The sequence below is a fragment of the Miscanthus floridulus genome, chromosome 11, assembly GCF_019320115.1.
Source record: "Miscanthus floridulus cultivar M001 chromosome 11, ASM1932011v1, whole genome shotgun sequence".
Lineage (NCBI taxonomy): Eukaryota > Viridiplantae > Streptophyta > Magnoliopsida > Poales > Poaceae > Miscanthus > Miscanthus floridulus.
Window position 1 is genome coordinate 59564127 of NC_089590.1, and position 12406 is coordinate 59576532.

Sequence of the window (12406 nt, forward strand, 5' to 3'; positions counted from 1 at the left end):
AAGGAGTCAGGACGAGTAGACAAACTGGCCGAGGAGCTGAAAGGTGAATACTTTCTGGTTGGAGTTACTGTTGAAGTAGTCTCCTTGTATGATGGAACCTTGTAATGCTTGCAAGCTACCGTCATAAAGCCAAGGCATAGTTTGATGTGCTGGTGCAAGAGGCCAGGACCCAAAGGGATAAGTTTGATGTTGTAGTCGTCGTAGTTAAATCGGTGCTCGACTGTGTCGACTTGGAACCGGCTCCTCAACCCGACGGCAGGCCGCAACGTTCGGATACCATCATCTAGAGGTGTAAGAAAGCGTGGGAGAACTTCAAGAGCTTCAACCGTGATGCCATTGTTACCATGGCTACTCACGCCCTTATGGTGGTTCGGTCCTACTATCCAGCCATTGACCTTTAGGCGATAGGGGCTGGATTCACTGAAGGGCTAGGCGAGGTGGAGACCCAGTAGCTGGAAGATGAGGTGGAGGACACGGCGAAAAAGATGGTCGGCGACATTGACCTATTTAGTGAGACGGGCGGCGATGGTGAAGCTCGGTGATCTGCTCAGAGATTATCATTTGTAACATCTGGTCAGTGTAGTTAGAACGTGCGAAAGCACAAAAAATATTTATGTATGTGTATAAATGTTATAAGGTGCGAGTGTATGTAGTTTGCTGGTATTTCGGTGAAAAAGTCTTTGTAGTTTTAACCATAACTCAATTATACATAGTATAAGTAGCATCCGAGCAGTTAGCTCGCTACTGAGCCCTATGGCCTCGGCTAGCCCATAGTCCATAACGTCGAGCGCGGAGCCCATACATGTGTAGGAGTTGCAGGCATGACCAAGGAACCGTAGCCGACCACCCATAACACAGAGAGCGAAGCCCGTGGCACATGTAGAGAGAGATCGAAGACTAGGTCTTCTCCATAGAGAATAGAGAGGAACGTGTGCTGCTCGGTGGTTGTCGAAATAACTTGTAGATATACGTAGTATTAGTAACATCCGAGCAATTAGTTCTTTACTAGGCTCTCGGCCTTGGCTAGCCCATAGTCCATAACATCGAGCGCAGAGCTCGTGCACGTGTAGGAGGAATAGGCTTGACCAAGGAACCACAGTCGATCACCCATAACGCAGAGCGTGGAGCCCATAGCACGTGTAGGAAGAGATCAAAAACTGGGTCTTCTCTGAAGAGAACAGAACAAAACGTATGCTGCTCGCTGATCGGCGAAACATCTTAGAGATTTGGAGCAAAGTGTTCAGCGATTTGGAGTAAACGTGTGCGGCGATTTGGAGAAAACGTGTTCGGCGATTTGGAGTAAACGTGTGTGGCGATTTGAAGAAAACGTGTTCGATAATTTGGAGAAAACGTGTTTGGTGATTTGGAGAAAACCCGTTTGGCAAAAACATTGAAGATTTGGAGAAGCGTGGTTGGCGCAGTTATGGCAATTTCATATTAGAGTTCATTATGGAGCAGCATAGAGCTCGGCGACCGTAAGTGGAGATTAAACTGTAATGGAGAAATAATGGAGATAAATTATGGAGACCAAAACTTTATTCATCATAAAGTGGAGAATACATATATGGGGCATTTCAAGGATAGAAACATAAGAGGTGTTCGATGTGCCATGAGTTGGGGACATCGATTCCATCTAAGTCACATAGGCAATAAGACCCTGGTCGGGTAACCTCTTTGACGACATAAGGCCCTTCCTAGGGGGAGGAGAGCTTGTGCATCCCTTTGGTTTTTTGTTTTCTGTGGAGAACGAGGTCGCCGACAGCAAATGAATGACCTTTGATGTTGCGGTTTTAGTACCTCCGCAGGACTTCTAGATATTTGGTTGTGCAGACGCAAGTGATTAGGCATTCTTCCTCAGCCCTATTGACGTCCTCTATCCAAATAGCTGCGACTTGCTCTTTATCATAATTTTCAACTCTAGGTGCTTGAAAGGCAATATCTGCGACTGGCTTGAGTGCGCAGTCCCTAGACTACAGTTGGTAGCTCCTTGAGCCATCTTTTTGAGGGCATCAAGGATCATGCCATTCACCCATTCAACTTGGCCGTTGGCTCTAGGATGGGCAATGGAGACGTATTTGACAGAGATGCACCGGTCTTCGCAAAAGTCCCAAAAGTGATGGCCAGTAAAAGTAATTCCAAGGTCGGTGATTGATGTAGACTAGGCCCAATCTTCCGAAAGGTATGATAGTATCGATTGGTGGAGACTCAACGTTCATGATCTAGGCTTCGAACCAAGGCTGATTCGGACCCCCATAACCGTTACACCACTGCTCTGTTGGTTATCAACCATGCGAACGCGATTGACCTCGCCGAGAAGGCTTTCCTGCAAGCGAATCGAGAACACAAGCAAGAATGGGATGAACGCAATCTAAAATTGCAAATAAATATGAGGCTTATGATAACAAGAAGGAGTTTAAGTCTTTATTCGAAAGGACTAATCGTCATAGACGAACAAGATCAAGAACTAGGGCCCTGGTTCACAGCAAGCAGCTTTGGCGGCACAGTTGGAACAAAACGTTGTCTGTTTCACGAGGAAATCAAGAACTAAACAAAACCCAAACCCTAAGGAGAGTGACGGCTACTATTTATAGAGTCTTGGGTGTCACCCCCTGGATGCGCCCCCTAATGGGCCCAAACATGATACATGGTCCGACGGACCAAAAGACGGTGTCGCAGCACCCTGGTAGATTCTGGATGCTGACTTGTTTTGATTATTCCTATTGATTCTGAAAGGCTTTTGATGTGAAACTACTTGCATTGGCTTCCTTATTAAATTAGCTTTCCAACCATATGTAGATCGTCGAAAATGGAGTCCGGATGCGTCCTGGGTGGCCAGTTTAAGGCAGACTGGTCCTAGAACCCGAGATAGGCTCTAACTTCAATTGGACTGGGCCTCCACCATGAGAAAGATGAATTGGACGCCCATGCTGGTCCTCCTCCTCTCCTTGGCTTGTATGTGATGAAGAAGTGATGTCCTCATCATCCTCCCTTTCTTGCATTGAGGTCGTCCTCGACTAAAGTAGATCGTCTCCTCCATTGGATGACAACAACGATAGCTCCAGAAGAAGACGTTCATCTTGGCGCCCAATCCTTCACAAAGGTGGCTGCCATGGTGGCTTCCCTGCTGGGAATTCATCCTCCTCCTGCAAAAGGTTAGTACCAACAAGAGGCATAGCACTAGAAGCAGGACCAAGTGGACATATAGGCGATGTACAAGTTAAAGCATAACAAGGTTCATCATGATCAGCAAGAACAGATTTAAGAACAAATAAAACTTTTTCATGTTACTTGATGGTTCATTTGTTGGTTTACTAAAGTCTTTATCATGGCCTTTCTTTTTCTTTTCAGCAAGTTCCTTTTCATATTGCATAATTTCAGCAGGAGTTAAAAGAAGTAAAGCAATGGTCTTTCCCTTAAATATAAAAGTATATCTATTTTGCCTACCATGATGTAGAACATTATTATCATATTGCCAAGGACGGCCTAACAAAAGTGAACAAGCTTGCATAGGCACGACATCAAAATCCGCATAATCATGATATGATCCGATAGAAAAATGCACACGAGCAGATTGTGTTACCTTTGCATTATCACTATTGTTGAACCACTAAACATGGTATGAATGTGGAAGAGCATGTGTAGATAAACCAAGGGTCTTGACAAGCTCAGAAGTTACCAAGTTATTGCTGCCTCCTCCATCAATTATAGCACGAACATGGAAATTATTGACAATGAGGAACATTTAAAACAAATTGTGGCGTTGTAGCTTGTCTACTGGCTCAACTTATGTACTCAAAACACGCTGAACAAGGATTGATTTGTAGTTTGCAGTGCATGTCACACTATCAATTACCTCATCAGGATCTTTAGCACTATCCACAAATTTATCTGCATAAAGATTAGTTGCAAGTGCAAATTCATTCTCTTCATCACTAGCACCAGCATACCCACCATCATCAGTAGCAATATATGCGCATTTGCTAGGGCATTCTTTAGTAATATGTCCCATGCCCTTGCAGCAGTGACAAACAATTTTAGAAGAGCTGCTAGAGGAAGGTGTAGCAGATCCACTAGAAGAAGGTGTGATAGAAGAACTCTTCTTTACAGGCGCTAGTGGTGTCTGCACATTAGAAAATTTACTCACCTTGGTTAGACATGAAGGAGTGGACGGAGTTGTGGAACGCCTAGGTTGTCGTTCCTGTACTTCCCTTTCAGCTTTAAGAGCATAATAATATAACTGGGAAAATCTAGTCCATTCTTTATAGTCAAGAATATCCTATATTTCATGACGCAAACCTCCAAAAAATCTAGAATACTTATCCATTTCATCCTCTTGTATGTTACTACGTGCTAGACCAATTAAAAGTTCCTGATAATATTCCTTAATAGTTTTACTACCTTGATTTAAATGTTGTAGTTTTAATCGCATATCACACTGATAGTATGGAGGAACAAATCTCGATTTCATTCGTCATTTAAGTATAGTCCAGGTTTGAGATATTTGAGCATTAGCATTAGCATTAACATTATTGCAAATATCATTCCACCAGAAAAGAGCAAAACTAGTAAACTCACTAGTAGCAAGTCTAACTCTATATTTTTCAGGGACTTGATGGGAGCTAAATTTTTAATCTATAGCCATCTTCCAATCTAAATATGATTTAGGATTAGCAGAACCAGAAATAGGAGGTATCTTAAACTTGGTTTTAGAGAAAGGATCATTATTACCTTGGTTATTACCTCCCATACCGCGTCGGTTAAAGTTCAACCGATTACGGTTACGTGCATCCTCAGCACGTCATTGAGCTTCAACTTCAGCCTCCACGTCGCCATCCTCCTCCTCAGAGAGATCATCATCATCTTCTTCATCATGTGGCTTAGGATGTCGTTGTTCAATATCTTCAATCCTCTTGGCCAAGTTGGTGATTTGTTGAAGGATCTCATTGAACTTGTCATCAAGAACGGCATAAAGCTCATTCTTAGAAACATGGTCATTGAAATCTGTAGGTGTGTCCCCGTTTCCTTTGCCGCTGCCTTTCACTTTTCCTGACATGGTTAGTAGAAAGAAGAAGACAACACAAATAGTATTATCCCTACCAACTACTTAGGTTGTGGATAAGGAAAAACAAGGCACTTAACTCTCAAGCGTCTTAACATGGTCTTACAAGTGTTTTTACCAAAGCAACAGGCGGTGCAATCGGTCGATGACTGTGATACCATTGTAGCTTGAGTGTAACAGTTGTAAGGCGAACTTGTACTTGATTAGAAGAAAGTGGAGCTTGGACAGGCACAATATAGTAGCAAGAAATAGCAAAATTCGCAACTGAATAGCAAAGCTGAATAAGTATCCCAAGTACTTGTCTTAGTTGCTGGCCTACTCATGTTCCAAGTACCAGATGTATTAAGTGATGTAAATAGCAGGAATATGATTAGGAGCAAGGTAGAAATCAGCACACGCAAACACAGCTCAAATGGCGCTCTTTATGTGCTCCTCTAGATATTGTTCCACTTTTACCCATCTCTTTTTTGAGCCAATTCCCTCAGTGCCACTAGAAATTTTGCCACTTCTGTGTGTGCCACTGAAATTGCTAAATTTCCTTACTAGCCATTGTAAAATAATTCTATCCCTTGTATGCCACTTTCGACGGATTGCTGTTAACCTGAAGTCAGGTTTCCCCTAAAAAGACATATTTGCCCCTCCAATGGAATGAAGTGAAATTTTGCTCTTCTCCTTAGTTGACATCACTGGTTCATATTACATCAACATGACAGCAACATAAGTCAAGCAAAATGAGAGCTATAATGTCTTGTAATATATAAGCAAAATGACCTGCAAAATAGGAGTTTACAAATTAATATGTCATCAACAAATAATATTTCATCAGACAAGCCACATAACATTATGAGTTCCAAGTTTCTCATCACACAGACCACATGAACATCAGTTTTTGATGACATTACATCAACCTAATATCACCATAGATACCTAGCAAAATATGAGCAGCCACATAGATGGCATGAGTACCAAGTTTCTCATGACAGGCCACATGAATGTCAGTTTTTTATGTCATACCAGGAACCTAATCTCATCACAGACATAGCAAAATAAGTGATCAGTATAGGTATTCATTCTAGGATTTTTCTTTTGCTCCTAGTAGACATTACAGGGCTTTCAGGAGTCTTGCTTCTAGTGCACATTGTAGGACTATGTGCTGCCACCAAAGGTTTCTTCTTATTTGCTTGCATTCCCTTTGTCTTCTTTGTCTTTGCTTTCCCTTCTGCCTTGCCTTCTCTCTTTCTCTTGCCTTTAGGTTGGGAGGGGGCAGGTGGTGGTGTTTCACAAGAACTTGGCAAAGGATACTCAATGGATAATTGTTCTGGTTGATTTGACCCACATGCTGACCTATACATGCAAATTATTACTTTGAGCTGAGAAGAAAAGGTACTATACATTTGCAAATGGTACTTGATGCATTGAATTTCAACTTACTTATTACTTTTTCCAAAGCTCAAGGTAGTAGAGCAGCCTTGGCTGCATTAAAACAGATTGATTTCAACTCAGGAATAGAAAAAAACTGAATCTAGGTTTTAGAAATAAAACATTTCAGAATTGATTTCAACTCACCTAGGTGGAAAATACATTTGTGTTGGTCTAGAGGAAGTAGATGCACCAGGAACAATGCTATTCTCAGTTGTTTCTTGTGCAAAATCATTTTTTTTCTTCTTCTTGCGAGGGCCCCTGCATAACATTATAAGTTATTAGTACAACAAAGTATTAGTATAAGTTATTAGTTTGCATTAGTGCAAGATAGGATACATTACCTCTCAGCTAATAGGGCTGCAATATCATCTGGGTTACCATTTTTGCATGTGCGCCAATGGTGTCCATATTGTTGGCACACTTCACACCTATGCTGCCCCTTCCTATGTGTTGTGCTGCCATTGTTCTCTATACACCCTTTGAACCTCTTGTTCTTCCTTCTACCAGCTATGGGCTTCAAAAGCGGAGGATACATGAAGAAGCCATGGGCTGATTGTGGCCATTGGGACTTGTTAGTAAGGGCAGGGATAAGGTTCTCATATGCACCTCTAAATTTTTGAACTAAATAGTATGGGTCAACATACATCTCCAAAGGATGTCCTAATGAAGTGATAAATGCAATAGCATGCATGCAGGGAATGCCAGAGACGTCAAATTTTCTACATGAACAAGTTTTTTGTTCAAGGTTCACCACACACTTGAAGCCATTGCTTCCCTTCACACACACTTCTGCAAGTTTATTTGAGCATGAATCTACATCCATGTCCAAATTGAAGCTTTGTTCCTTCAACTTTTTAATTATATGTGTCGGTGTTTCGTACAAGCACCGGCAAGTAAATTTATAGTAATGCGCATTAGGCTCGGATGGTGCGCTAAAGGACACAGGATTTATATTGGTTCGGGTGGAACGTCCCTACGTCTAGTTTGTTGCTGCTTGTGTTATTAGCACCGTGAACGGTCTGTAGTAAGGGATACAAACTGCCGAGAGAGGGACTGGTCCCAAGTCTCTGATCGAAGGATTGAAAGGTGGTCGAGAGCTTCGTAGCTGCTCGTGTGTATGAGTGCGTTCTATTGTTCGGTCCTATTTTTTCTGTCCCTTTGATGGAGGATGCGCATCCCCTTTTATAGATGAAGGGGCTGGCTTTACAAGGGTGAGGACTCCAAGATGCGTATTCTACTTAGTCTTGTGGCTTACGTCTATCCGATCAGGTCCTCCATTCTGATGAGTGCGAAGGAAGATAAGTGCTTACAATATTGTTGATGTCTCTGTAGGATGTCAGGTTAGTCACAGAATGCTGCCCTGCGTAGGGTATGGGCTATAGTACGGTGGTTTTGACTTATGAGCCTCTCCCAGCCTCGCTCCGTGCGCCTTCTAGTTCCCATGATTCCTTGTTGGGAGAGTTCGGGGTCGGAGTCCGGTGTGGCACCGTGGCCAAGGCCTTCTGACTGGGAGGACCTGAGGGGTCGGGAAGCGGGCGCCGCTCCCTCGGGTCCACAGCGTGGTGATGGAATACCCGTTGTCCGTGGAGATAGCAAATCCGTTCTTGGAGCGTAGCGATTGTCGTATATCTTCGTTGGGTTCCGTGTCCCAGAGCTGAAGGCGGCGCCTACAACTCTGCAGGGTGAGGCATACACACCTGTAATACCTTTTGAGCTCTGCGGTGCCCGAAAGGGTCTAAAGCATCAGTCCTGTCGTTCCCTAGCAGTCCTTTTCCTGCCAGGGCGCAGGGTATGGTCATTGGAGCCATGGTTGACCCGAATGTCTTGTCTCGTCCTGTACCCATCATTATGAAGGATAGATATCGATCAGGGCAAGGCTCGTTCTAGGCCGTCGGGTGAGGCGGAGACCAATCCCTATCTCTTGGGCGAGACTAACCCTATCCCTCCGGGATCGGGTGAGGCGGAATCCATCCCTTTGCCTTCGGGCGAGACCGAGCCCGCCCTATAGGCGTCGGGCGAGATGGAGATTAGCCTTGAGCTTTTGGGGCGAGGCAGGGTTATCCCACAAAGGCATCGGGTGAGGCTGACCCCGCCCCTCTGGGATCGAGCGAGACGAAATTCATCCCTCAGCCCTTGGGCGAGACCGAGCCTGCCCTCAAGGCGTCGGGCGAGACAGAGTTTATCCCTCGGCCCTCGGGCGAGACCGAGCCTGTCCCAAAGGTGTCGGGCGAGGCGGAACCGAACTCCTGTCACTCGAACATGGGATGACATGGAGCCCTTATGCGTCTAGAAGTTTTTCACGTTCGGTGGTTATCGGTTCCACCTTCTGGGGTACCCTGGTATTAGGTCCCCGATAGTAGCCCCCGAGACTCTAGGTGATTCGGGTTGAATCGCCTGGAGGGTGTTTTTGATTTCGCCGAAGCTAATTTGCCGGAGGGTGCGCGCGAGCGCACCCGATGGGTGTAGCCCCCGAGCCCCCGGGTGACTCGAGTAGAGTCGCCCGGGGGGTTGTATCGGCCCCTTCACGGGTAAGGCTGAAGGACTTAGTTTTTTATTAACTGGGTGTTTTTTCGAGTGGGTCGTGGCGTCCCGTTTGCTGGGGACTGATTCAGGGCTGTCCTAACTGGTGCTTCTGCCCCTGGTGGCGGATCGTTCGTGGATTCCTTCTTAGTTGGGCCGGCCAGCGAGTTGCTGGGCCCTAGGTGGGCCAAAGAGAAAAGAACAGGCTTTTGTGGCTCGCGCTTCCCCGGTGGGTAGAGAGTCCGGATTCGCTTGGGGAAGGTGAACCGTCCGCCGAGTTTTTTGGGATGAGAAGATAGGGACTGCGGGCGCGTGTCCCACGACGTGACGCGGTGGCGCGCGTGGCAGGCCTGGAGATCGAGGCGGACGGTTGCCCTTCTCGTGTCCGTCGCCCCCTATAAAACTGCAGGGTTCACCCCTAGGGTCCCGTATTTCGCTCCCCTTCCTTTGCGTTCTGAAACATCCGCCACTAATCTTCCCAGCCTCTCACGCCCGCATCGCCATCATCGACCGGCCTGCGTTCGTGTTCCAGCCGTCGTTAAGCTCGTGCCTGCCCTTCCCCCCTACTGCTTCAATGGAGTTGTGGGGCTGATCAAGCATCACTTCCCGGCGTCTGGAGGGCCTCGTCCGCCGTGGCCTTCTCCGCCCATGATCCGCCGTCCAGGAGTGGTTGCTTCCTGGCGACGAGGGTGAGCCGGTGCCGCCTGAAGGGTATGTCGTCTCTTTTGCCCTCTTCCATGAGCGGGGATTCAGGATACCCGTGCACAGATTCCTTCGGGGGCTATTAGATTACTATGAGGTAGAGCTGCAGCATCTAACTCCCAATGGGATACAGCATATGGTAGCGTTTGTTGCCCTATGCGAGGGTTTCCTGGGGATCGATCCCCATTTTGATCTATGGCGGTATTTCTTTAGCGTTAGTCTATCGAAGAGGAAGATTGGGGGGCAAGAAGTGAACGCGCCGATGGGGTGTGCCAGCATTCATCTGTGCCATACCCGGTCGAAGGGTTACCCGTACATGCGTCTGGCGACATCCAACAAGGGATGGCATTCGCAGTGGTTTTATGTTAGGGATGATAAGAGTGCCACCCTCCCAAAGTACACCGGACGTCTTATTGTGGATGCCCCGGGGTCGTGGGGCTAGGGCGTCCAGGCTAAAGACAAGAAACACATCTCCGACCTTCTCTCCGCCCTCCATGCCCTGAAGGGTTGGGGTGTAAAGGGGACGGGGATTATCGGCGCCTACCACGTGAGGAGGGTGGCACCACTGATGGCGTGTGTGCTTCCCCTGCATCGAATGATGTCTGGGATATCATTCGAGGGGACGGTGCTCGTTGATGAGGCGCTCCCTTATTCGGAAGTAGCGCAGCGTGTCAAGGAGGCGACGGAGCCGACGAAGGACTCCGCCGGCATGGTCCTCGACATCGTGTATCCGGTGCCCGGGCATCCTCCAATGCGACCGGAGCCTGGGTTCTTCGAATTCGTAAGCCCTCTTCTCCCGCACTCCTTTCTTTTTCCTGAATCTCCCTTTTTTTAATACTTGCCTTTGTGATGTTGGGGCTAGCCGAGGGGGCTAGTCTTCAAGGATAGTCCGGCTCCACTGCCGAAGGACAGGGCTGTGGCGGCGGCGAATCGACTCGTGGCTGAGCGGGACAAGAAAGCAAAGGAGGAGATGAAGAAGGCGAAACGACTGAAGCAGGAGGCACAGGATCGGGGAGAGGACGTGAGTAGTGAGGATGACGACGATGATGAAGATGACGACGATGACGAGGTAGCCATCGACATGGATTGGGGCGTCCTGGAGGATGAGGAGACGCTGACAAGTGGCCACCCACCCGTGTAGGGGCCCTTCACTTTTCACGCAGAGGGAAGTGAATCGATGAGGTCAATGGAGGCCGGCGAGTCCGCCGTTTCGCACAGCGTGCTGGCCGAGGATCGGTGGATGGGGGATGCCGGGCTTGCTGCTGCCGACCCTGAGGCAATCATGGAGGGGGGTGGCACTGGAGCCGCACCCGGCTTTGGTGCCGCGCCTTGTGAGGTGATGGAGGGGAGCAGCTCCGGTGCTGCGCCCCGTGAGACGAGGGAGGGGGACGGCTCCGGTGCCGTGCCCGACGAGACGATGGAGGGGAGCGACTCTGGCGCTGCGCCTGACGAGATGAACCCCCCTGCCCTGGAGCAGGGGGCAGGCATGAAACGGTCCCGTCCGGACGAGTCAGGGCAGGGATCTGGGGATCCATCCCCAAAACGCTTCCGCCGGCCGAGGACGTCAACGTAAGCTCTTGACTCCTCTGTTTTCATCTTTTTTCCATTTTTATTTTGACTTAACGGTTATTACCTTTGTGTAGGTTCTTGCGGACGGGTCACCCCCTAGGGCTGGCGCCCAAGAAGAGTCTCGCCCTTCAAGCAGGACAGACGGCATCGTCTAGAGTCACCCCTATTTCGGGCAGGGGTGGTGCCGACGTTGGGGCCGCGTTGGCCGAACCGACGGCGTCCATGGTGGCTCCCACGCCCGCGGAGGCTACTGAGTGAGCGGTCTCTTCCGTGGTGGGCGTGGAAGAGGCGGCCGAGGACCGCATATCGCTGGTGAAGGTGATCGTGACTGCACCGAGCCAGGATCAGCCGGGCGCGGTCGTGGTGGCACCCGAGGGCACGATGCAATGCACGGCGCCAGGCGCCCATGTGGATCCGCCCGTGGCGCCCGAAGCGGTCCAGACGGAGGAGGGTCCTTGAGTGCGGTGGTGGTGCCGCACAGGGTCAGAAGGGAGCCACCACCGGCCCCTTTGTCGGGAGGAAGCCGCTCCCCTACGCGGGGGGAGCCGCCGCTCCAATGGATGGCCGCTCAGGACCCGTCGTCGGCTCTTTTCTCGCTCGATGATCATTCCGAGAGCATGGAGCGGGAGGGTCTTGACGTTGGGATCTCGACCATGCTGAACGCCCTGGACCAGGCCAGAGGGGCCCTCCATGAAATCGTTATCCCTACCACTCAGGTATTTTCTGGGCTTTCTTCTTTCTTCGTATGTTTGTGTGTTCTCACATTTCTAATATCAGTCTTCTTCTTCTTCAGATTCTTGTTGCTCGTAGCCGGAAAAAATCCCAATTCCTCCGTGAGCAGAAGGCGGAGCGGGATCGCCTCTCCGAGGAGGCCCGGCTGTGAGCAAACATGGCCGCCCAGCTTGCTATCGTCCAGGAGCGGGAGGCCCAGGCGCGTCAGGATGCGGAGGAGGCGCACGGGATGTTCGAGGACCTGTCGGCGAGGTCTAAGCTGGATGGAGAGGAGATTGCCAGGCTCCAAAAAGAGCAAGACGAGCTGTTGCAGAGGAATGCCGCGGCCAATGAGAAGGCCAGCAAAGTCCTGAAGGAGCTGGAGATGGAGCGGGACCTCCGGCGGAAGGCCGAGAGTAGGGC